We start from the raw sequence: 26,702 nt of genomic DNA, 5'->3' as shown, positions 1-26,702 counted from the left end.
GTATGTATGAAGGACTGTCAGTAAAGTAGTAATAATATTTCTCTATGTCTAATGAGATTTCTAGTGTTTTTCACCTTTTTATATTAAAAATGAAAATTACTAAAATACATCCCAAGTAAATTTTTTGCAAAATTATATATACTAGTAATAAATTATAAATACTAGTAATAACAGACTTTAATTTTTAAATTTATTCAGTTATGTAAACTAGTTTAGATCAAACTAGTATTGAGTATCAAATAGGTACAATTAACAGCTACATTTATTTTGTAACCTGTAACTTTACCAAATGCTATACACTAACAACAAAAGGTCAGAAAGAGAAATTAAGGAAACAATCTCACTTACCATCACATCAAAAGGATAAAATACCTATGAATAAACCTACCTAAGGAGACAAAAGACCTGTACTCAGAAAATTATAAGATACTGATGAAAGAAATCAAAGATGACACAAAGAGATGGAGAGATATACCACGTTCTTGGACTGGAAGAATCAACATTATCAAAATGACCACACTACCCAAAGAAATCGTGATGCAATGCAATCTCTACCAAATTACCAATGGTATTCTTCAGAGAATTAGAACAAAATTTTTACAATTTGTGTGGAAACACAAAAGACACCAAGTACCTAAAGCAATATTGAGGGGAAAAAAATGGAGCTGGAGGAATCAGGCACCTTGACTTTAGACTATACTACAAAGCTACAATAATCAAAAGAGTATGGTACTGGCATAAAAACAGAAATATAGAACAATGAAACAGTATAGAAAGTCCAGAGATAAACCTACACACCTATGGTTACTTAATCTATGACAAAGGAGGCAAGACTAAACAGTGGAGAAAAGACAGTCTCTTCAATAAGTGGTGTTGGGAAAACTGGACAGCTACATGTAAAAAAAAACTGGAATTAGGACACTCCCTAACACCATACACAAAAATAAACTCAAAATGGATTAAAGACCTAATGTAAGACCAGACACTAGGAAACTGTTAGAGGAAAACATAGGCAGAACACTCTCTGACATAAATCACATCAAGATCTTTTTGGATCCACCTCCTAGAGTAGTGAAAATAAAAACAAAAATAAACAAATGGGAACTAATTAAACTTAAAAGCTTTTGCACAGCAAAGGAAACCATAAACAAAATAAAAAGGCAACACACAGAATGGGAGAAAATATTTGCAAATGAATCTACTGACAAGGGATTAATCTCCAAAATATACAAACAGCTCATGAAGCTCAATAAAAAAAAGGCAACAACCTAATCAAAAACAAACAGCTCAACCAACAACCCAAGTCAAAAATGGGCAGATCTAAATACACGTTTCTCCAAAGACATACAGATATCCAAGAGGCACATGAAAAGATGTTCAACATCAATAATTATTAGAGAAATGTAAATCAAAACTACAATGAGTTATCACCTCACACTGGTCAGAACAGCCATCATCATAAAGTCTACAAATAATTAATGCTGTAGAGGGTGTGGAGAAAAGAGAACCCTCAAATACTGTTGGTGGAAATCTAAGCCTCCATAAGGAGAACAGTATGGAGGTTCCTTTAAAAACTAAAAATAGAACTACCCTATAATCCAGCAATTCCACTCCTAGGAATATACTCAGAGAAAAATGTAGTTCGAAACAATGCATGCACCCCAATGTTCATTGCAGCACTATTGACAATAGCCAAGACATGGATGCAACCTAAATGTCTATTGACAGATGAATGGATAAAAGTGATGTGGTACATATATACAATGGAATGTTACCCATAAAAAAAGAATGAAATAATACCATTTGCAGCTACATGGATGGACGTAGAGATTGTCATACTAAGTGAAGTAAGTCAGACAGAGAAAGACAAATAACATATGATATCACTTATATGTGTAATCTAAAAAGATGATACAAATGAACTTATTTACAAAACAGAAACACACTCATAGACTTTGAAAGTAAAGTTATAGTTACCAAAGGGGAAATGTTGGGGAGAAGGATAAATTAGAACATTGGGATTAACACATACACACTACTATATATAAAATAAATAATCAACAGGGACCTTCTGCATAATACAGGGAACTCTATTCAGTACTCTGTAATGACTTATATGGGAAAGAAACTAAAAAGAGTGGATATATGTATAACTGATTCACTTTCCTGTACACCTGAAACTAACACAACATTGTAAGTCAACTATACTCCAATAAAATTTTTAAAAAATAAAACAATAAAAATAACATTTACATTTAATCTTTTATTATTTACAACATCATTTTGTATGTTATTTTATAGAATTCTCAAAGTAGCTGTCTAGCATCATTTCAGATATAAGGAAAATTAGAGTCAGGGGAGGGGAAGAAGGATTAAGTAATTTGTAGGGTAGGTGACACAGATCAGTTAATTCCTAAATTAATGCTTTCACATTAATTTCACATGTCAGATTAAAGTTACTAGCATGGATTAGAAAGTAAATACTCATCACCTTAAGTCTTCTTGGATACCTTAAGACTTGCATAGAATGGATGCTAATGAAAAAAAGAGAAAAAACAGTTCCTCTTGTAGCAAATTATTATTGGGAAAAGAGCACAGGTAAAATATCTTGAAAAAATGTGTAGGTTCAAAATTGTGATCATTATTGCAATATGGAGAGACTTCCCCATAACAGTACTCTTGGTCAATCCTTGCACTTCACTCAGTTGTCCCTAGGGAGAGAGGAATGAGTTATCTGATTGGTGAGTTTCAGAAAATAAAATGGGCATGCTGGACTCAGACACATTTGAGGTTTCCCTTCTCAGTGCTTGTTCAGTGAAAGGTATACTAAAGTCTTTTTTCTCACTCATACAGGGATAGTCCCCTCTCTCTATGATGTCTGTCTAAGTTCGTGGTGAAATATTGGAAACACAAAGAATTAAGTCAGGTCCTCCAACCAACTCTTTCCAGGAATAAAGCTCATGTTTTTATTTTTCCTGCCCATCTTTTATTTATATTCAAATTATGGGAAGGAAAAACAAAAGATGCTGTTGATTAATCCCCTAAAACTAAAGTATTGGACCTTCAAGATGGCAGAGGAGTAAGACGTGGAGATCACCTTCCTCCCCACAAATACATCAAAGATACATATATATGTGGAACAACTCCTACAAAACACCTACTGAATGCTGGCAGAAGACCTCAGAATTCCCAAAAGGCAAGAAAATCCCCACATACCTGGGTAGGGAAAAAGAAAAAACGGAGACAAAAGAATAGGGACGGGACCTGCACCTCTGTGAGGGAGCTGTGAAGGAGGAAAAGTTTCCACACACTAGGAAGCACCTTCATGGGCAGAGAAGCACCCCTTCAGGTGCGGGGGAGGGGGGGGAAGCTCCAGAGCTATGGAGGAGAGCACAGAAACAGGGGGGCAGAGGGCAAAGCAGAGAGATTCCCACACAGAGGATGGGTGCCAACCAGCACTCACCAGCCTGAGAGGCTTGTCTGCTCACCCGCTGGCTAGGGCAGGTTGGGGTTGGGAGCTAAGGTTCGGGCTTTGGAGGTAAGATCCCAGTGAGAGGACTGGTGTTGCTTAAAAAACCCACTGAACCAACCTTACCCACTGGGGGCAGACACCAAAAACAATGGGAACTACAAACCTGCAGCCTGTGTAAAGGAGACTCCAAACACAGTAAGTTAAGCAAAATGAGAAGACAGAGAAATACACAGCACATGGAGGAGCAAGGTAAAAACCCACCAGACCAAACAAATGAAGAAGAAATAGGCAATCTACCTGGAAAAACAATTCAGAGTAATGTGAATAAACATGATCCAAAATCTTGGAAATAGAAGGGAGAAAATACAAGAAACAATTAAAGGATTTAGAAGAACTGAAGAGAAAACCAACAATGATGAAAAACACAATAAATGAAATTTAAAGTTCTTTAGAAGGAATCAGTAACAGATTAACTGAGGCAGAAAAACGGATAAGTGAACTGGAAGATAAAAGAGTGGAAATAACTACCACAGAGCAGAAAAAAAGAATGAAAAGAATCAACAACAGTGACATAGACCTCTGGGAAAACATTAAATGTACAAATATTCAAATTATAGGGGTCCCAGAAGAAGAAGAGAAAAAGAAAGGTACTGAGAAAATATTTGAAGAAATTACAGTTGAAAATTTCCCTAATATGGGAAAGGAAATAGTCAGTCATGTCCAGGAAGTACAGACGGTTCCATACAGGAAGAATCCAAGGAGAAACACAACAAGACATGTATTGATAAAACTATCAAAAGACAAATACAAAGAAAAAATATAAAAAACAGCAAGGGAAAAACAACAAATAACACACAAGGAAATCCCCATAAGGTTAACAGCAGATCTTTCAGCAGAAACTCGGCAAACCAAAAGAGAGAGGCAGGACATATTTAAAGTAGTGAAAGGGAAAAATTTAAAGCCAAGATTACTTACTCATCAAGAATCTTATTCAGATTCGACAGAGAAATTAAAATCTTTACAGACAAGCAAAAGCTAAGAGAATTCAACACCATGAAACCAGCTTTACAACATATGCTAAAGGAACTTCTCCAGGCAGGAAACACAAGAGAAGGAAAAGACCTACAATAGCAAACCCAAAACAGTTAAGAAAATGGTAATAGAAACATACATATCGATAACTACCTTAAATATAAATGGACGAAATGCTCCAACCAAAAGTCATAGACTGGCTGAATGGATACAAAAACAAGACCCATATATATTCTGTCTACAAGAGACCCACTTCAGACCTCAGGACACATACAGACTGAAAGTTAGGGGATGGAAAAGGATATTCCATGCAAATGGAAATCAAAAGAAGGCTGGAGTAGCAATCTCATATCAGACAAAATAGACTTTAAAATGAAGAATATTACAAGAGACACAGAAGGACACTAAATGGTGATCAAGCGATCAATCCAAGAAGAAAATAAAACAACTGTAAATATTTATGCACCGAACATAGGAGCACCTCAATACATAAGGAAAGTGTTAACAGCCATAAAAGGGGAAATCGACAGTAGCACAATAATAGTAGGGGACTTTAACTCCACACTTTCACCAAAGGACAGGCCATCAAAAATGAAAATAAATAAGGAAACACACGCTTTAAATGATACATTAAACAAGATAGACTTAATTGATATTTAGAGGACATTCCATCCAAGAACAACAGAATACACTTTCTTCTAAAGTGCTCATGGAACATTCTCCAGGATAGATCATATCTTGGTTTATAAATAAAGCCTTGGTAAATATAAGAAAATTGATATCATATCAAGTACATTTTCTGACCAAAATGCTATGAGACTGGATATCAATTACAGGAAAATATCTGTAAAAAGTAAAACACATGGAAGCTAAACAATACATTACTAAATAACCAAGAGATCACTAAAGAAATCAAAAGGAAATTAAATATATACCTAGAAAAAAATGACAGTGAAAACACGATGACCGAAAACCTATGGGATGCTGCAAAAGCAGTTTGAAGAGGGAAGTTTATCTCAACACAATCCTACCTCAAGAAATAAGAGACATCACAAATAAACAACCTAAACTTACACCTAAAGAAATTAGAGAAAGAACAAAGAAACACCAAAGTAAGCAGAAGAAAGAAGTCATAAAGATCAGATGAGAAATAAATGAAAAAGAAATGAAGGAAACAATAGCTAAGATCAATAAAAGTAAAAGCTGGTTCTTTGAGAAGATAAACTAAATTGATAAACCATTAGCCAGACTGATCAAGAATAAAAGGGAAAAGACTCAAATCAATAGAATTACAAATGAAAAAGAAGTAACAACTGATATGGCAGAAATACAAAGGACCTTGAGAGATTACTACAAGCAATTCTATACCAATAAAATGGAAAACCTGGAAGAAATGGACCAATTCATAGAAAAACACAACCTTCCGAGACTGAACCAGGAAGAAATATAAAATATAAACAGACCAATCACAAGCACTGAAATTGAGACTGTGATAAAATATCTTCCAACAAAAAAAAGCCCTGTACAAGATGGCTTCACAGGTGAATTCTATCAAATATTCAGGGGAGAGCTAACACATATCCTTCTCAAACTCTTCCAAATTATAGCAGAGGGAGGAACACTCCCAAACTCATTCTACGAGGCCACCATCACCCTGATACCAAAACCAGACAAGGATGTCACAAAGAAAGGAAACTACAGGCCAATATCACTGATGAACATAGATGCAAAAATCCTCAACAGAATACTAGCAAACAGAATCCATCAGTACAATTAAAGGACCATACACCATGATCAAGTGAAGTTTATCCCAGGAATGCAAGGATTCTTCCATATACACAAATCAATCAACAAGATAAACCATATTAACAAATGGAGAAAAACCATATGATCTTCTCAATAGATGCAGGAATAGCTTTGGACAAAATTCAACACCCATTTATGATAAAAACACTCCAGAAAGTAGGCAGAGGGGGAATGTACCTCCACATAATAAAGGCCATATATGACAAATTCACAGCCAACAACATTCTCAATGGTGAAAATCTGAAACCATTTCCACTAAGATCAGGAAAAGACAGTGTTGCCCACTCTCACCACTCTTATTCAATATAGTTTTGGAAGTTTTAGCCACAGCAATCAGAGAAGAAAAAGAAATAAAATGAATCCAAATAGGAAAAGAAGAAATAAAACTGTCACTGTTTGCAGATGATGTGATACTATACATAGAGAATCCTAAAGATGCTACCAGAAAACTACTAGAACTAATCAATGAATTTGGTAATGTAGCAGGATACAAAATTAATGCACAGGAGTCTCTTGCACTCCTCTACAGTAAAGATGAAAACTCTGAAAGAGAAATTAAGGAAACACTCCCATTTACCACCACAAAAATTAGAAAAATATACCTAGGAATAAACCTAGAAAAGGAGACAAAAGACCTGTATGCAGAAAACTATAGCACACTGATGAAAAAAATTAAAGACGACACAAACAGATGGAGAGATATACCATGTTGTAAGATTGGAAGAATCAACATTGTGAAAATGACTATACTACCCAAAGCAATCTACAGATTCAATGCAATCCCTATCAAACTACCAATGGCATTTTTCACAGAACTGAAACAAAAAATTTCACAATTTGTATGTAAACAGAAAAGACCCCGAATAGCCAAAGCTGTGTTGATAAAGAAAAATAGAGCTGAAGGAATCAGGCTCCCTGATTTCAGACTATACTACAAAGCTACAGTAATCAAACAATATGGCACTGGCACAAAAACAGAAATATAGATGGAACAGGATAGAAAGCCCAGAGATAAATCCATGCACATATGGTCACCTTATCTTTGATAAAGGAGGCAAGAGTATACAATGGAGAAAAGACAGCTTCTTCAGTAAGTGGTGCTGGGAAAACTGGACAGCTACATGTAAAAGAATGAAATTAGAACACTCCCTAACACTATACACAAAAATAAACTCAAAATGTATTAAAGACCTAAATGTAAGGCCAGACACTATAAAACCCTTAGAGGAAAACTTAGGCAGAACACTCTATGACATAAATCACAGCAAGATCCTTTTGGCCCACCTCCTAGAGAAATGGAAATAAAAAAAATTAAAAAAAAACAAATGGGACCTAATGAAACTTAAAAGCTTTTGCACAGCAAAAGAAACAATAAACAAGACAAAAAGACAACCCTCAGAATGGAAGCAAATATTTGCAAATGAAGCAACTGACAAACGATTAATCTCCAAATGTACAAGCGGCTCACACAGCTCAATATCAAAAAAACAAAAACCTAATACAAAAATGGGCAGAAGACCTAAATAGCCGTTTCTCCAAAGATGTACAGATTGCCAACAAACACATGAAAGAATGCTCAACATCACTAATCATTAGAGAAATACAAATCAAAATTACAATGAGGTATCACCTCACACCCGTCAGAATGGCCATCATCAAAAAATCTACAAACAATAAATGCTGGAGAGCGTGTGGAGAAAAGGGAACCCTCTTGCATTGTTGTTGGGAATGTAAGTTGATACAGCCACTATGGAGAACAGTATGAAGGTTCCTTTAAAAACTAAAAATAGAACTCCCATACGACCCAGCAATCCCACTACTGGGCATATACCATGAGAAAACCATAATTCAAAAAGACTCATGTAACACAATGTTCATTGCATCACTATTTACAGTAACCAGGACATGGAAACAACCTAAGTATCCATCGATCAATGAATGGATAAGATGTGGCACATATATACAATGGAATATTACTCAGCCATAAATGAAATGAAATTAGGTTATTTGTAATGAGGTGGATGAACCTACAGTCTGTCATACAGCATGAAGTAAGTCAGAAAGAGAAAAACAAATTCCATATGCTAACACATATATATGGAATCTAAAAAATAAGAAAATTGTTCTGAAGAACCTAGGGGCAGGACAGGAATAAGGACACAGATGTAGAGAATGGACTTGAGGACATGGGGAGGAGGAAGGTAAGATGGGAGGAAGTGAGAGAGTGGCATGGACATATATACACTACCAAATGTAAAATAGATAGCTAGTGGGGAGCAACTACATAGCACAGGGAGACCAGCTCGGTGCTTTGTGACCACCTAGAGGGGTGGGATAGGGAGTGTGTGTGGGAGATGCAAGAGGGAGAGGATATGGGGCTATATGTATACTGACTCATTTTGTTATACAGAAGAAACTAACACACCATTGTAATACAATTATACTCCAATAAAGATGTTAAATAAATAAAAATAAAACTTGAATATTGGATTGTTCAAGCCAGGAAATTTGCTAATTATATATAAGGACTCATAAGTGCAAAATAAAATAACATTTGTAGAGACTAATTTATGTGTCCAGGATACATGGTTGTACCATGAGCTTTAGCAATCAGGGGTATAAAAGTTTTCAAACATAGTTTTTGCCAACACACTATATTGCATTTTACAGCTGGTTTATACTATAGTGCACATGACTTTTACCAGGTGCATGTGGGTGAGCAGCTGTAGCCTTTGACTTTGTGAGTATGGGTAACACTATAAGAATTTGATTTTGTTTGGTCAAATTTGTCCAAAAGTGAGCAGTTATTTTAAATGGGCCAAACTAAGTTTAACGAGGTCTTAACAAACACAGGAGTACAGATCTCAATATGTAGCCTCAGCTGTGGCAAAAAAAAAAATGGGCAAAGAATTTCTGTCAACAAGCAAGACACTTAGGCTTTAAGGCACAAAAACATTTTTCTAAATCTGTAAAGCAGGTCAGATTTTAAACTTCATAGCCAAATGTGTTCTGCACATACTACAGCACATTAATAAGACTTTAGATTTAAATTAAGTAGAAACCAAGAAAGACATGCCAGGAAGCTCATGTTGTGGGGTTTATATACTAAACCTCTATTATTATCATTCTGTCTTCTCATAAGCCCATAGTGCAAGAAATGTGGTGAACAAGGATACATAAATAATACTGTTCAGTCTGGCCATTGAGTACCTCCTCTGCAGTGCAGGCTTCACAGGGCATCTAAACACATTGGGCAAACACCTAATGATACATCCACATACATTTTCTCCATATTATTCTGTCCCTAATCTCCAATGTTGTTCCCCTGAGGCCCTGATCAACAACCAAACCTTTCAGCTCTGCCCAAGAGTACATGTATATCCTTACATCAGACAAATTTTCCCTCTTTACAAAGTTGATAATCAATTGTTCCTCTTGCAGTTCTGTCCCACTAGAAGGATTTCCTTTACCACGGCTCTTTAGGATAATAAAGGAGACTTTATTGTAAAACTAGTTTATTTTTTCAGCTCATGCCAAAATATTGAGCAGGCCCATTGAAGGACTAAGTCTGGGTTTCTTCCTGTTATTAGCTTGTCATAAGGAACACTCATGAATAAACAGTTGTTGGCTGAAAGAGAGGCATTGACAGGTTTGGGTAACATGAAGGACTGAGCCACTTGTTCAGGCATCTGGCACTTTTTCATGTAATCCTGGATCCAGTCAGCCTTGACTCCAAATGATAAAGCACATGATGGATTGCTGTTGTGCCCACCCAAACTATGACCCAGGTGGATCTCATTGGACCCCTAAAATCTTCACTAATCTGACCATCTCTGAATTACTGTAGGGTATACTTCCCAACCTCTAGAACCCATGTGTTTTGTCAGGGCATCAAGGAGAGGAAAATTAGAAGAGAAATTGGACTTGTTTTAATGTCAGCTAATTTCAACTTTTAAATACTTTCTTTATATGCTATCATGGGGATCTTCCAAATATAACAGACTACACTGAGTTAGTATTTGAGTGACCTGAGCATGCCATTCCTTTTTTTCCTACATTTCCTAGGATATTTAATAAAAGCCATCCAATTTCACAATCAATAAAATGACCATTGCTGCTACATTTTCCCACATGCTAGATATTGACTGAGTCATTACTTCCCCTTCCACTTGTACATCATCCCAATCCACCAAGAAGTTAGGGTTTTAGTAATTGTTGTGTTACTGTAAGCCACCCCATTCACCAGGATACTGTTCTTTGTTACCATCTGATGGACAATTGATGCATTTCCAGGATTCTAGCCTGAGGGTGTGCTCTCTAGGGCACTAATACAAACTATCTTAATTTGGGTTAACCCAAAAGCAAACACTGAGACAAGGGCCTTGGCTGCATATAGTTTATTTGGTAGTGATCTCAGGAAGCGCAAGTTAAGGGGTGAGGAAATGAGATGAAGAAGAGAGAAAAAAATAAAGTTTACTTTAAGCAATGGATTACCATTATGTGCAAGTGGGCCTCAATCCCACTGGAGATCAACTGAGAAATTATTTAGAATATTCTTTCAATGAATGGGGAAGCTGGAGTGTTTATCCACCTGGTCCCATCTCATATTTATTGAAGTTGCCCGTAAGGGCATGAAATTCCTCATTCCAGTCTGCCCTGTGCATGCAGTACATAAATTCTTATAGAACTATCAAAAGCTCTCAGCGAGAGAAGCACAGTGACCTAAGCCCTTAAAGTCAACATTTGTCAATATGTGATGGATGTCAACAGTGTCTGCTGACCATAAAACTTCATGTTCTGCTTTTCTTCCAATTACAGGAAAAAAAGGAAATTTCTATTCATACAATATTTGCCCACAATTATACCCACAATTTCACTACATTCAGCAGGCATTTCTTTGGAACTCTGTTTCCCACATCTTTTCCTCAGGATCAATACCTCCCTTTCAGCCCCAAATTTCTTCACATAGAGCTCAAGGCACTTCATCTGGCTGTAAACTACCTTTCAGCATCTCTATCAAACATAGCCTTCCACTCACTGTAAATATCATGACCAACTACTCATAATTTTTCTGATAATCTCAAAACCATGTATCATTGTTCATAGTGTACACTAAGACTGGAAGAGCACTGAAATCCTTATCCTCCAACACTCAATTCCAACATGAAGTCTTCCCTTGCTGCCCTATCAAAATTGATTATTCAGAATATTCTTGTCACGACATAATTCAATTTGATTGTCTCTATTAACACTTGCTACAATCTGTCACACCTATTTTTTAGAAAACAAAAGAGTATTTTTCTCCCCACCAATTGGGTAATTAGGTACCTTTCATATCTTCCTCTCTGCAATATCTACTGTGGTATGTTGCATATAAGAAGTAGTCAATCTTTGTTTCTAAGAAGATACCATTCATTATTTTAAAAAAGTAGTCAATAAATCATTTATAATTGTGTATTGACTGAATGAAAGACAAATCATATTTTCAAAAAGGAAGTGAATATGAGCTGGTATCTGTTGCCATTAAATCCTGCTGCATACTCTTGGGTCTTTGCCTCTGACATCTGATAGAAGGAAGAAGGAAGACAGTGATAATAAGAAAAAGAAATAATGGCAGTTGTCAAAGGGGCTTCCTCTAGTTCAGGTGAGCTAGTTTTACTCAATGCCAGGAGAACCCAGTGAGATGGTTTAGCCCTGATATTTTCAACTGACTACCTATACACTGCTCATCATGCAAAAAAGGCTGGCATCCTTTACTGATCAGGCAGAATTGGTTGGTCGCTGAAAGACCATATTTCTTAATCAAGTGGTGAGAATTTATCCAAATTTTTTTTCATAAACAATGTCAAAAAGAAACAAACATGAAGTAGGGAAAATCAGAATGTTACTGTACAAGCTTAAAACTACAAGTGGAAAGTGGATTGGTAGTTTTTACCAGTTTTCCATTTTCCCTTACTCAGCTGGAAATACTTAGAGAATCTAGAATCTATATATTATATTTGGGAGAAGTAAAAGATTTTGAAACTCAGAAACTCATTGATTAAAAAACAAATTGAATTTCATCAAAATTTAGTCAATACATTTTTTTCAGAGATTCAATTTATCAAAAACAATTAAAAATGAAAATATTCAGTTAAAATATCTTACTGCCCAAAATATCTTAGTATTTAATTTTCTCTTTTTAAGTTTAGAAACATATTTAACCTATTTAATAAAACCTAGTTAGCAAAAGATTAGCTCTGCCAATATTAAAGTGTATGTTTCCATTAAAATGTACATATAGTTTAACACAGATATAGATTCTCAATTCAAATTCATATATTTAATGTAAGTAAAGTCATGGCAACCCACACTGCTACCACACCTGTCAGCTTGTTACACATAGTATCCAGTTGTCTTAGTGTCCTAAAAGAAGCTAAGTGCATTATCCAAAATGCAAAATCAGAAAAGCTTCAAAGGATTTAAAAGAGAATATGAAGGCATCTTATTGTGGTAGAATTGAAGAGACCACAAGAAAAGAGATGTAAAATACCCAGATTCGAATCCATTTATAAATAATATTTTAATTCATTTTTAAACATCTTTATTGGAGTATAATTGCTTTACAACGTTCTATTAGTTTCTCCTGTATAACAAGGTGAATCAGCTATATGTATACATTTATCCCCATAACACCTTCCTCTTGCATCTCCCGCCCACACTCCCAACACTCTACATGGTCACACAGCACTGAGCTGATATCCCTGTGCTATGCAGCTACTTCCCACTGGCTATGTATTTTACATTTGATAGTGTATATATGTCAATGCTACTATCTCACTTCGTCCCAGCTTACCCTTCAACCCTTATGTGCCAAGTCCATTCTCTACGACTGCATCTTTATTCCTGCCCTGCCCCTAGGTTCATCAGAAACTTTTTTTTTATAGATTCCATATATATGTGTTAGCATACAGTATTTGTTTTTCTCTTTCTGACTTACTTCACTCTGTATAAGAGACACTAGGTCCGTCCACCTCACTACAAAAAACAAAATTTCATTTCTTTTTGTGGATGAGTAATATTCCACTGTGTGTATGTGCCTCATCTTCTTTATCCATTCATCTGTTGATGGACACTTAGGTTGCTTCCATGTCCTGACTATTGTAAATAGTGCTGCAATGAATATTGTGGTACATGACTCTTTTTGAATGGTGGTTTTCTCGGGATATGTGCCCAGTAGTGTGATTGCTGGGTCATATGGTAATTCTATTTTTCGTTTTTTAAGGAACTTCCATACTGCTCTCCATAGTGGATGTATCAATTTACATTCCCACCAACAGTGCAAGAGGGTTCCTTTCTCCACACCCTCTCCAGCATTTATTCTTTGTAGATTTTTTTTTTCCTTTGGGTACGCGGGCCTCTCACTGTTGTGGCCTCTCCCATTGTGGAGCACAGGCTCTGGACGCACAGGCTCAGCGGCCATGGTCCACGGGCCCAGGTGCTCTGTGGCATCTTCCCGGGCTGGGGCACGAACCCATGTCCCCCGCATCGGCAGGTGGACTCTCAACCACTGCGCCACCAGGGAAGCCCTTTGTAGATTTTTTGATGATGGCTATTCTTACCAGTGTGAGGTGATATCTTATTGTAGTTTTGATTTGCACTTCTCTAACAATTAGTGATGTTGAGCATCCATTCAGGTGTTTGTGGGCAATCTGTATATCTTCTTTGGAGAAATGTCTATTTAGGTCTTCTGCCCATTTATGGATTGAGTTATTTCTTTTTTTAATATTGAGCTGCTTGTATATTTTGAAGATTAATCCTTTGTCAGTTGCTTCATATGCAAATATTTTATCCCATTCTGAGGGTTGTCTTTTGGTCTTGTTTATGGTTTCTTTGCTGTGCAAAGGCTTTTAAGTTTCATTAGACTCCATTTGTTTACTTTTGTTTTTATTTCCATTTCTCTAGGAAGTGGATCAAAAAGGATCTTGCTGTGATTTATGTCATAGAGTGTTCTCCCTATGTTTTTTCCTCTAAGGGTTTTATAGTGTCTGGCCTTACATTTAGGTCGTTAATCCATTTTGAGTTTATTTTTGTGTATGGTGTTAGGGAGTGTTCTAATTTCATTCTTTTATATGTAGCTGTCCAGTTTTCCCAGCACCACTTATTGAAGAGGCTGCCTTTTCTCCATTGTATACTCTTGCCTCCTTTATCAAAAATAAGGTGACCATATGTGCATGGATTTATGTCTGGGCTTTCTATCCTGTTCCATTGATCTATATTTCTGTCTTTGTGCCAGTACCATATTGTTTTGATTACTGTTGCTTTCTAATATAATCTGAAGTCAGTGAGACTGATTCCTCTACCTCCGTTTTTCTTTCTCAAGATTGCTTTGGCTGTTCAGTGTGTTTTGAGTTTACATACAAATTGTGAAATTTTTTGTTTTAGTTCAGTGAAAAATGCCATTGGTAGTTTGATAGGGATTGCATTGAATCTGTAGATTGCTTTGGGTAGTATAGTCATTTTCACAATGTTGATTCTTCCAATCTTACAACATGGTATATCTCTCCATCTGTTTGTGTCGTCTTTAATTTTTTTCATCAGTGTGCTATAGTTTTCTGCATACAGGTCTTTTGTCTACTTAGATAGGTTTACTCCTAGGAATTTTATTCTTTTTGTTGCAGTGGTAAATGGGAATGTTTCCTTAATTTCTCTTTCAGATTTTTCATCGTTAGTGTGTAGGAATGCAAGAGATTTCTGTGCATTAATTTTGTATCCTGCTACATTACCAAATTCATTGATTAGCTCTAGTAGTTTTCTCGTAGCATCTTTAGGATTCTCTATGTATAGTATCATGTCGTCTGCAAACAGTGACAGTTTGATTCCTTCTTTCCCACTTGGATTCATTTTATTTCTTTTTCTTCTCTGATTTCTGTGGCTAAAACTTCCAAAACTATGTTGAATAATAGTGGTTAGCATTGGCAACCTTGTCTTCTTCCTGGTTTTAGAGGAAATGGTCTCAAATTTTCACCATTGAGAATGATGTTGGCTTTTAGTTTGTCAGATATGGCCTTTATTATGTTAAGGTAGGTTCCCTCTATGCCTACTTTCTGGAGAGATTTTATCATAAATCCATGTTGAATTTTGTCGAAAGATTTTTCTGCATCTATTGAGATTATCATATGTTTTTTTTATCCTTCAGTTGGTTTATATGGTGTATCACCTTTATTGATTTGCGTATATTGAAGAATCCTTGCACTCTGAGATAAACTGCACTCGATCATTGTGTATGATCCTTTTAATGTGCTGCTGGGTTCTGTTTGCTAGTATTGTGTTGAGGATTTTTCATCTATGTTCATCAGTGATATTGGCCTGTAGTTTCCTTTCTTTGTGGCATCCTTGTCTGGTTTTGGTATCAGGGTGATGGTGGCCTCGTAGAATGAGTTTGGGAGTGTTCCTCTGCTATATTTTGGAAGAGTTTAAGAAGGATTGGTGTTAGGTATTCTCTAAATGTTTGATAGAATTTGCCTGTGAAGCCATCTTGTCCTGGCTTTTGTTTGTTTGAAAATTTTAAATCACAGTTTCAATTCCAGTGCTTGTGATTGGTCTGTCTATATTTTCTATTTCTTCCTGGTTCAGTCTCAGAAGGTTGTGCTTTTCTAAGAATTGGTCCATTTCTGCCAAGTTTTTTTGAAATATAGTTGCTTGTACTAAACCCTCATGATTCTTTGTATTTCTGCAGTGTAAGTTGTTACTTCTCATTTTCCATTTCTAATTCTGTTGATGTGAGTCTTCTCCCTTTTATTCCTGATGAGTTTGGCTAGTGCTTTATCAATTTTCTTTCACTACCCAAAGAAGAAGCTTTTAGTTTTTTTGATATTTGCTATAGTTTCCTTCAATTCTTTTACATTTATTTCTGATCTGAGATTTATTTCCTTTTACTAACTTTGGTTTTTTTGTTGTTGTTCTTCTTCTTCTTCTTCTTCTTTCTCTAATTGCTTTAAGTGTAAGTTTAGGTTGTTTATTTGAGACTTTTTGCTTTTTTGTTTTTTGATGTAGGATTGCATTGCTATAAACTTCCCTCTTAGATCTGCTCTGGCTGCATCCTAAAGGTTTGCATCATCGTGTTTTCATTGTCATTTGTTTCTAGGTATTTTTTGATTGCCTCTTTGATTTCTTCAGTGATCTCTTGGTTGTTTAGTAGTGTATTGTTTAATCTCTATGCGTTCGTATTTTTTACAGTTTTTTCCTGTAATTCATATCTACTCTCATAGCATTGTGGTAGGAAAAGATACTTGATATGATTTCAATTTTCTTAAATTTACCAAGGCTTGATTTGTGAACCAAGATATGATCTATCCTGGAGAATGTTCCTTGAACACTTGAGAAGAAAGTGTATTCTGTTTTTTTCAGCTGGAAATTCCTATAAATACCAATTAATATAAATTAAGTCCATGTTGTCTAATGTGTCATTGTGTTTCCTTATTTATTTCATTTTGGATGATGTGCCCATTGGTGAAAGTGGGGTGTTAAGGTCCCCTACTATTATTGTGCTACTGTTGGTTTCCTCTTTTATGGCTGTTAGCATTTGTCTTATGTATTGAGGTACTCCTATATTGGGTGCATAAATATTTACAATTGTTATATCTTCTTATATTGATCCCTTGATCATCATGTAGTGTCCTTCTTTGTCTCTTGTGATAGTCTTTATTTTACAGTATATTTTGTCTGATATGAGAAGTGCTGCTCCAACTTTCTTTTGATTTCCATTTGTATGGAATATCTTTTTCCTTCCCCTCACTTTCAGTATGTATGTGACTCTAGGTATGAATTGGGTCTCTTGTAGGCAACATATATATGGGTCTTGTTTTTATATCCATTCATCCAGACTCTGTCTTTTGGTTGGAGCATTTAATCCATTTACATTTAAGGTAATTATTGATATGTATGTTCCTATTACCATTTTCATAATTGTTTTGAGTTTGTCCTTTTCGGTCTTTTCCTTTTCTTGTGTTTTCTGTCTAGAGAAGCTCATTTAGCATTTGTTGTAAAGCTGGTTTTGTGGTGCTGAATTCTCTTAACTTTTGCTTGTGTGTAAAGGTTTTAATTTCTCTGTCAAATCTGAATGAGATCCTTGCTGGCTAGAGTAATCTTGGTTGTATGTTTGTCCCTTTCATCACTTTAAATATGTCCTGCCACTCCCTTCTGGCTTGCAGAGTTTCTGCTGAAAGATCACTTGTTAACCTTATGGGGATTCCCTTTTATGTTATTTGTTGCTTTTCCCTTTCTGCTTTAATATTTTTTCTTTGTATTTAATTATTGATAGTTTGATTAGTATGTGTCTTGGCATGTTTCTCCTTGGATTTTTCCTGTATGGGACTCTTTGCATTTCCGGGACTTCATTAACTATTTCCTTTCTCATGTTAGGGAAGTTTTCTAGAAAATCTCTTCAAATAATTTCTCACACCCTTACTTTTTCTCTTCTTCTGGGACCCCTATAATTCAAAAGTTGGTGCATTTAATGCTGTCATAGAGGTCTTTGAGACTGTTCTTAATTCTTTTCATTCTTTTTTCTTTATTCTGTTATGTGGAAGTTATTTCCACTCTTTTATCTTCCAGGTCACTTATCTGTTCTTTGGCCTTAGTTTTTCTGCTATTGCCTTCTAGAGAATTTTTTAAATTTCATTTATTTTGTTGTTCATAATTGTTTGTTTGCTCTTTAGTTCTTCTAGGTCCTTGCTAAACATTTCTTGTATTTTCCCCATTCTATTTCCAAGATTTTTGATATCTTTACTACTATTACTCTGAGTTTTTTTTCAGGTAGACTGTCTGTTTCGTCTTCATTTGTTTGGTCTGGTGAGTTTTCACCTTGCTCCTTCATCTGTTGTGTGTTTCTCTGTCTTCTCATTTTGTTTAACTTACTGTGTTTGGGGTCTCCTTTTTGAAGGCTGCAGGTTCATAGTTCCTGTTGTTTTCAGTTTCTGTCCCCAGTGGGTGAGGTGGGTTTAGTGGGTTGTGTAGGATTCCTGGCGGAGGGGATTGTTGCCTGTGTTCTGGTGTTTGAGGCTGGATCTTGTCTTTCTGGTGGGCAGGGACATGTCCTGTGGTGTGTTTTGGAATGTCTGTGAACTTAGTATGATTTTAGACAGCCTCCCTGCTAATATTTGGTGTGGTGTTCCTGTCTTACAACTTCTTTATCATGGGGCATCCAGCATTGGAACTTGCTGGCTGTTGTGTGGAGCTGGGTCTTAACATTCAGCTGGAGATCTCTGGGAGAGTTCTTGCCAATTGATATTATGTGGGACTGGGAGGTATCTGGTGGACAAATGTCCTGAATTTGGCTCTCCCACCTCAGAGGCTCAGGCATGACACCATGCTGGAAAACCAAGACCCTGTCATCCTCATGGCTCAGAAGAGAAAAAGGAAGAAATTAAATAAAATAGAAAATAAATAAATTTAAAAGTTACTAACATAAGAAATTATAATAATTAAAGAAAAAATAATAATTAAATTAAAAAGAAGAGAGCATCCAAACTAGTAAACAAATATACCAATGATTACAAGCACTAAAAACTAAACTGAGATAAACATAAATATTAGAAACAAATCAGTAGCAGCCAGCAAATCCCAGGTCTACAGTTGCTCCCAAATTTCCACCGCCTCATTTTTGGGATGATTCATTGTCTATTCAAGTATTCCAGAGATGCAGGGTACATAAATTGATTGTGGGGATTTAATCCACTGCTCCTTAGGCTGCATGGAGAAATTTCCCCTTCTCTTCTTTGTTCACGCATCTCCTGGTATTCACCTTTGGTTTTGTCCCCACCTTTACCTCTGCATGTAGGTCACACTCAGGCAACTGATTCCAGCCCAGGCATGAGGGGCTTAAAGCAGCAGCTGATTAGGCGGCTCTGGGTCACTCATGCCATGGGGAGCGAGGGGTACAGTAGTCATAATTGGAATGGTGGTCTGGCCTGCGGTGGCAGAGACCACTGTCATGTTGCAATAGCCTGAGGCATGCCATGTGTTCTCCAAGGGAAGTGGTCCCTGGATCACAGGACCCTGGCACTGTCAGGCTGAACAGGCTATCGGGGGGGCAGTGTGGATAGGGTCCCATGCTTGCACACAGGATCGTTGATGGCTGCAGCAGCATTAGTGTTTCATGCCTGTCTCTGGGGTCCAAGCTGATAACAGTGGCTCATACCCGTCTCTGGAGCTAATTTAGGTGGCACTCTGCCTTCTGTGGGCAGATGGGGAAGGAATCCCCTCTCTTCACGCACCCCAAAACAATGGTCTCTTGCCTCTTCTACAGGTCCAGACATTTTTCTGGACTCCCTTCTGGCTAGCTGTGGAACACTAGCCCCCTCAGGCTGTCTTCACACAGCCAAACACAGTCTCCATGGGATCTGATATCTGAAGCCTGACCCTCAGCTCCCAGATACCACCCACCACGGTGGGTGAGCAGACAGGCATCTCAGGCTGGTGAGTGCTGGTTGGCACCAATCCTCTGTGTGGGAAACTCTCCACTTTGCGCACTCTTCCATGGCTCTGTAGTTCTCCTGCTGCCCCCTCCCCGTCTCTATCACTGAAGGGGCTTCCTAGTAGGTGCAAACTTTTGATCCTTCACATCTCTCTCCCAGATGTACAGGTACAATCCCTATTCTATTGTCTTTGGGTTTTTTGTTTGTTTGTTTTTTGTTTTCTTTTGCCCTACACAGGTATGTGGGGATTTTATTGCCATTTGGGAAGCCTGAGGTCTTCTGCCAGTGTTCAGCAGATGTTCTATAGGAATTCTTCCACATGTAGTTGAATTTCTGATGTATTTGTGGGAAGAAGGTGATCTCCACCTCTTACCTTCTGCCATCTTGAAGTTCTATTTTAATTCTTTTTTTTTAAATATCTTTATTGGAGTATAATTTCTTTACAATGGTGTGTTACATTCTGCTTTATAACAAAGTGAATCAGCTATACATATACATGTATCACCATATCTCTTCCCTCTTGCATCTCTGTCCCCTCACACTCTCCCTATCCCACTCACCTCTAGGTGGTCACAAAGCATCAAACTGATCTCCCTCTGCTATGTGGCTGCTTCACACTAGATATTTTACATTTGATAGTGTATATATATGTCCATGCCACTCTCTCACTTTTTCCTAACTTACACTTCCCCCTCCCTGTGTCCTCAAGTCCATTCTCTAGTAAGTCTGTGTCTTTATTCCCATCCTGGCCCTACGTTCTTCATAACCATTTTTTTTTTCTTTTTAGATTCCATATAAATGTGTTGGCATACAGTATTTGTTTACCTCTTTCTGACTTAATTCACTCTGTATGACAAACTCTAGGTCCATCCAACTCACTACAAATGACTCAATTTGGTTTCGTTTTATGGCTGAGTAATATTCCATTGTATATATGTGCCACATGTTCTTTATCCACTCATCTGTCGATGGACACTTAGGTTGCTTCCATGTCCTGGCTATTGTAAATAGAGCTGCAATGAACATTGTGGTACATGAGTCTTTTTGAATTATGGTTTTCTCAGGGTATATGTCCAGTAGTGCGATTGCTGGGACTTATGGTAATTCTATTTTTAGTTTATTAGGAAACTCCATGCTGTTCTTCATAGTGGCTGTATAAATTTACATTCCCACCAAGAGTGCAAGAGGGTTCCCTCTTCTCCACACCCTCTCCAGCATTTATTTTTTGTAGATTTTTTGTTGATAGCCATTCTGACTGGTGTGAGGTGATACCTCATTGTAGTTTTGATTTGCCTTTCTCTAATGATTACTGATGTTGAACATTTTTTCATGTGTTTGTTGGCAATCTGTATATCTTCTTTGGAGAAATGTCCATTTAGATCTTCTGCCGATTTTTGGATTGGGTTTTTTGTTTCTTTTCTTATTGCACTGCATGAGCTGCTTGTATATTTTGGATATTTATCCTTTGGCAGTTGTTTCATTTGCAATTATTTTCTCCCATTCTGAGGGCTGTCTTTTCAGCTTGTTTATGGTTTCCTTTGCTGTGCAAAAGCTTTTAAGTTTCATTAAGTCCCATTTTTCTATTTTTGTTTTTATTTCCATTTCTCTAGGAGGTGAGTCAAAAAGGATTTTGTTGTGATTGATGTCATAGGGCGTTCTGCCTATGTTTTCCCCTAACAGTTTTATAGTGTCTGGCCTTACATTTAGGACATTAATCCATTTTGAGTTTATTTTTGTGTATGTTGTTAGGGAGTGTTCTAATATCATTCTTTTACATGTAGCTGTCCAGTTCTCCCAGCACCACTTATTGAAGAGGCTGTCTTTTCTTGACTGTATATTCCTGCCACCTTTATCAAAACTAAGGTGATATAGTTTTGTGTGGGTTTATCTCTGGGCTCTCTATCCTGTTCCATTCATCTATATTTCTGTTTTTGTGCCAATACCATTCTTTGATTACTGTATCTTTGTAGTATAGTCTGAAGTCAGGAAGCCTGATTGCTCCAGCTCCATTTTTATTTTTTTCCTCAAGATTGCTTTGGCTCTTCGGGGTCTTTTGTGTTTCCACACAATACTGAACTTTTTTGTTCTAGTTCTGTGAAAAAGGCCAGTAGTAAAATGCCAGGGATTGCATTGAATCTGTAGATTACTTTGGGTAGTATAGTCATTTTCATAATGTTGATTCTTCCAATCCAAAAACATGGTATATCTCTCCATTTGTTTGTATCATCTTTAATTTCTTTCATCAACATCTTTTAGTTTTCTGCACAGCTCTTTTTTCTCCTTAGCTAGGTTTATTCTTAGGTATTTTATTCTATTTTTTGCAATGGTAAATGAGAGTGTTTTCTTGATTTCACTTTCAGATTCTTCATCATTAGTGTATAGGAATGCCAGAGATTTCTGTGCATTTAATTTTGTATCCTGCTACTTTACCAAATTCATTGATTAGCCCTAGCAGTTTTCTGATAGCATCTTTAGGATTCTCTATGTGTAGTGTCATGTCATCTGCAAACAGTGACAGCTTTACTTCTTCTTTTCTGATTTGGATTCCTTTTATATTTTTTTCTTCTCTGATTTCTGTGGCTAAAACTTCCAAAACTATGTTGAATAATAGTGGTTAGATTGGCAACATTGTCTTTTCCTGATCTTATTGGAAATGGTTTTAGTTTTTCATCATTGAGAATGATGTTGACCTTTATTATGTTGAGATAAGTTCCCTCTATGCCTACTTTCTGGAGGGTCTTTATCATAAATTGTTGTTGAATTTTGTCAAAAGCTTTTACTGCATCTATTGAGATGAACATATGGTTTTTATTCTTCAATTTGTTGACATGGTGCATCACATTGATTGATTTGCGTATATTGAAGAATCCTAGCATTCCAGGGATAAACCTCACTTTTTCATGGTGTATGATCCTTTGAATGTGCTCTTGGATTCTGTTTGCTAGTATTTGGTTTAGGATTTTTGCATCTATGTTCATCAGTGATATTGACCTGTAGTTTTCTTTCTTTCTGACATCTTTGTATGGTTTTGGTATCAGGGTGATGGTGGCCTCATAGAATGAGTTTGGCATTCTTCCTCCCTCTGCTATATTTTGGAAGAGTTTGAGAAAGTTAAGTGTTAGCTCTTCTCTAAATGTTTGATAGAATTCACCTGTGAAGCCATCTGGTCCTGGGCTTTTGTTTGTTGGAAGATTTTTAATCACAGTTTCAATTTCAGTGCTTGTGATTGGTATGTTTATAGTTTCTATTTCTTCCTCGTTCAGTCTCAGAAGGTTGTGCTTTTCTAAAAATTGGTCCATTTCTTCCAGGTTGTCCATTTTATTGGCATAGAGTTGCTTGTAGTAATCTCTAATGATCCTTTGTATTTCTGCAGTGTCTGTTGTTACTTCTCCTATTTCATTTCTAATTCTATTGATTTGAGTCTTCTCCCTTTTATTCTTGATGAGTCTGGCTAGTGGTTTATCAATTTTGTTTATCTTCTCAAAGAACCAGCTTTTACTTTTATTGATGGTTGCTATTGTTTCCTTCATTTCTTTTTAATTTATTTCTGATCTAACCTTTATGATTTCTTTCCTCTTCTCACTTTGGCTTTTTTTGTTTATCTTTCTATAATTGCTTTATTTGTAAGGTTAGGTTGTTTCTTTTAGATGTTTCTTGTTTCTTGAGGTAAGATTGTATTGCTATATACTTCCCTCTTAGAACTGTTTTTGCTGCATCTCATAGGTTTTGATCATCATGTTTTCCTTGTCATTTATTTTTAGGTATTTTTTGATTTTCTCTTTGAATTCTTCAGTGAGCTCTTGGTTATTAAGTAGTGTATTGTTTAGCCTCCATGTGTTTGTACTTTTTACAGATTTTTTCATGTAATTGGTATCTAGTTTCATTGCATTGTGGTCAGAAAAGATAGTTGATACAATTTCAATTTTCTTAAATTTACCAAGGCTTGATTTGTGAGCCAAGATATGATCTATCCTGGACAATGTTCCATGAGAACTTGAGAATAAAGTGTATTCTGTTGTTTTTGGATAGAATGCCTTATAAATATCAATTAAGCCCATCTTGTTTAATATATAATTTAAAGCTTGTCTTTCCTTTTTTATTTTCGTTTTGGATGATGTATCCATTGGTGAAAGTGGGGTGTTAAATCCCCTACTATGAATGTGTTACTGTAGATTTCCCCTTTTATGGCTGTTAGCATTTGCCTTATGTTTCGAGGTGTTCCTATGTTTGGTGCATAAATATTTACAATTGTTATATCTTCTTCTTGGGTTGATCTTTTGATCATTATGTAGTGTCTCTCTTTGTCTCTTGTAATAGTCTTTCATTTAAAGTCCATTTTGTATGATGTAAGAATTGTTGCTCCAGATTTCTTTTGATTTCCATTTGCATAGTATATTATTTTCCATCCGCTCACATTCAGTCTGTATTTGTCCCTAGGTCTAAAGTGGGTCTCTTCTAGACAGCATATATACTGGTCTCATTTTTGTATCCATTCAGCCAGTCTATGTCTTTTGGTTGGAACATTTAATCCATTAACATTTAAGGTGGTTTTTGATATGTATGTTCCTATTACAATTTTCTTAATTGCTTTTGGTTTGTTATTGTAGCTCTTTTCTTTTCCTTCTGTTGTGTTTCCTCCTAGAGAAGTTCCTTTAGCATTTGTTGTAATGCTGTTTTGGAGGTGTTGAATTCTCTTAACTTTTTCTCGTCTGTATATATTTTAACTTCTCTGTTGAATCTGAGTGAGATCCTTGCTGGGTAGAGTCATCTTGGTTGTATGTTTTTTCCTTTCATCACTTTAAATATGTCCTGCCACTCCCTTCTAGCTTGCAATGTTTCTGCTGAAAGATCAGCTGTTAACCTTATGGGGATTTTCTTGTATGTTATTTGTTGCTTTTCCCTTAGTGCTTTTAATATTTTTTCTTTTTATTTAATTTTTGCTAATTTAATTAATATGTGTCTTCGTGTGTTTCTCCTTGTATTTATCCTGTATGGGACTCTCTGTGCTTTCTGGACTTGACTAACTATTTTCTTTCCCATATTAGGGAAGTTTTCAAATATAATCTCTTCAAATATTTTCTCAATCCCTTTCTTTTTCTCTTCTTCTTCTGGTACCCCTATAATTCGAATGCTGGTTCATTTAATGTTGTCCCAGAAGTCTCTGAGACTGTCCTCAATTCTTTTCATTCTTTTTTCTTTATTCTGTTCTGCAGTAGTTATTTCCACTATTTTATCTTCGAGGTCACTTATTCATTCTTCTGCCACAGTTATTCTGCTATTGATTCCTTCTACAGAATTTTAAATTTCATTTATTGTGTTGTTCATCATGGTTGTGTGCTCCTTAGTTCTTCTAGGTGCTTGTTCAATGTTTCTTGTATTTTCCCCATTCTATTTCCAAGATTTTGGATCATCTTTACTATCATTAGTCTGAATTCTTTTTCAGGTACACTGCCTACTTCCTCTTCATTTGTTTGTTCTGTTGGGTTTTTACCTTGCTCCTTCATCTGCTGTTTGTTTCTCTGTCTTCTCATTTTGCTTAACTTACTATGTTTGGGGTCTCCTTTTCACGGGCTGCTGGGTTGTAGTTCCTGTTGTTTTTGGCATTTGCCCCCAGTGGCTAAGGTTCATTCAGTGGGTTGTGTAGGCTTCCTGGTGGAGGGACTAGTGCCTGTGTTCTGGTGCATGAGGCTGGATCTTGTCTTTCTGGTGGGCAGAACCACGTCCAGTGGTGTTTTGGGGGGTGTCTGTGACCTTATTATGATATTAGGTAGCCTCTCTGCTAATGGGTGTGGTTGTGTTCCTCTTTTGCTAGTTGTTTGTCATGGATGTCCAGCACTGTAGCTTGGTGGTCATTGATTGGAGCTGTGTCTTGGCGTTGAGATGGAGATCTCTGGGAGATTTTCTCCATTTGATATTACGTGGAACTGGGAGGTCTCTGGTGGAGAATGTCCAGAACTCAGCTCTCCCACCTCAGAGGCACAGGCTTGACACCTGACCGGAGCACCAAGGCCCTGTTATCCACACAGCTCAGAATAAAAGTGAGAAAAAAGAAAGAAAGAAATTTTAAAAATAAAAAAACAAAGTTATTTAAATAAAAAATAATTATTAAAAATAAAAATCTTTAAAGATAATTTTAACAAAAGGAAAGAATGAAAGAAAGAAGAGAGCAACCAAACCAGAAAACAAATCCACCAATGATAACAAGTGGTAAAGAATATAAAAAAAAAAAAGGACAGACAGAACTTTAGGACAAATGGTAAAAGCTAATCTATACAGCCAAAATCACACACAGAAACATACACTTACACACTGAAAAAGAGAAAAAGGAAAAAAATATATATATATTGTTGCTCCCAATGTCCACTACCTCAATTTGGGATGATTCATTGTCTATTCATGTATTCCACAGATGTAGGGTCTATCAAGTTGATTGTGGAGGTTTAATCTTCTCTTTCTGAAATTGCGGGGAGATATTTCCCTTTTTCATCTTTCTTTGCACAGCTCCTTTGGTTCTGGTTTAGATTTGGCCCCCCTTTGCCTGTAGGTCACCTGAGGGCATCTGTTCCCAGCCCAGACAGGACGGGGGTTAAAGTAGCATCTGATTAGGGGGCTATGGCTCACTCAGGCCCAGGGGGAGGGAAGGATATGGAATGTGGCAGGAGCCTGTGGTGGCAGAGGCTGTCATGACATTTCAGCAGCCTGAGGGGTGTCATGTGTTCTCCTGGGAGCTGTCCCTGGATCACAGGACACTGGCAGTGGTGGGCTGTACAGGCTCCCAGGAGGGGATGTGTGGATAGTGACCTGTGCTTGCACACAGGTTTCTTGGTAGTTGCAAGAGCAGCCTTAGCATCTCATGTCCATCTTTGTGGTCCTTGTTGATAGCTGAAGCTCACGCCCATTTCTGGAACTCATTTAGGTGGTGCTCTGAATTCCCT

The sequence above is a fragment of the Delphinapterus leucas genome, chromosome 17 (assembly GCF_059928025.1).
Source record: "Delphinapterus leucas isolate spDelLeu-1000000601 "Yukka" chromosome 17, BTC_Dleu_Yukka2, whole genome shotgun sequence".
Lineage (NCBI taxonomy): Eukaryota > Metazoa > Chordata > Mammalia > Artiodactyla > Monodontidae > Delphinapterus > Delphinapterus leucas.
The sequence above is the reverse complement of the archived record's forward strand: the minus strand, read 5'-3'. Positions refer to the sequence as shown.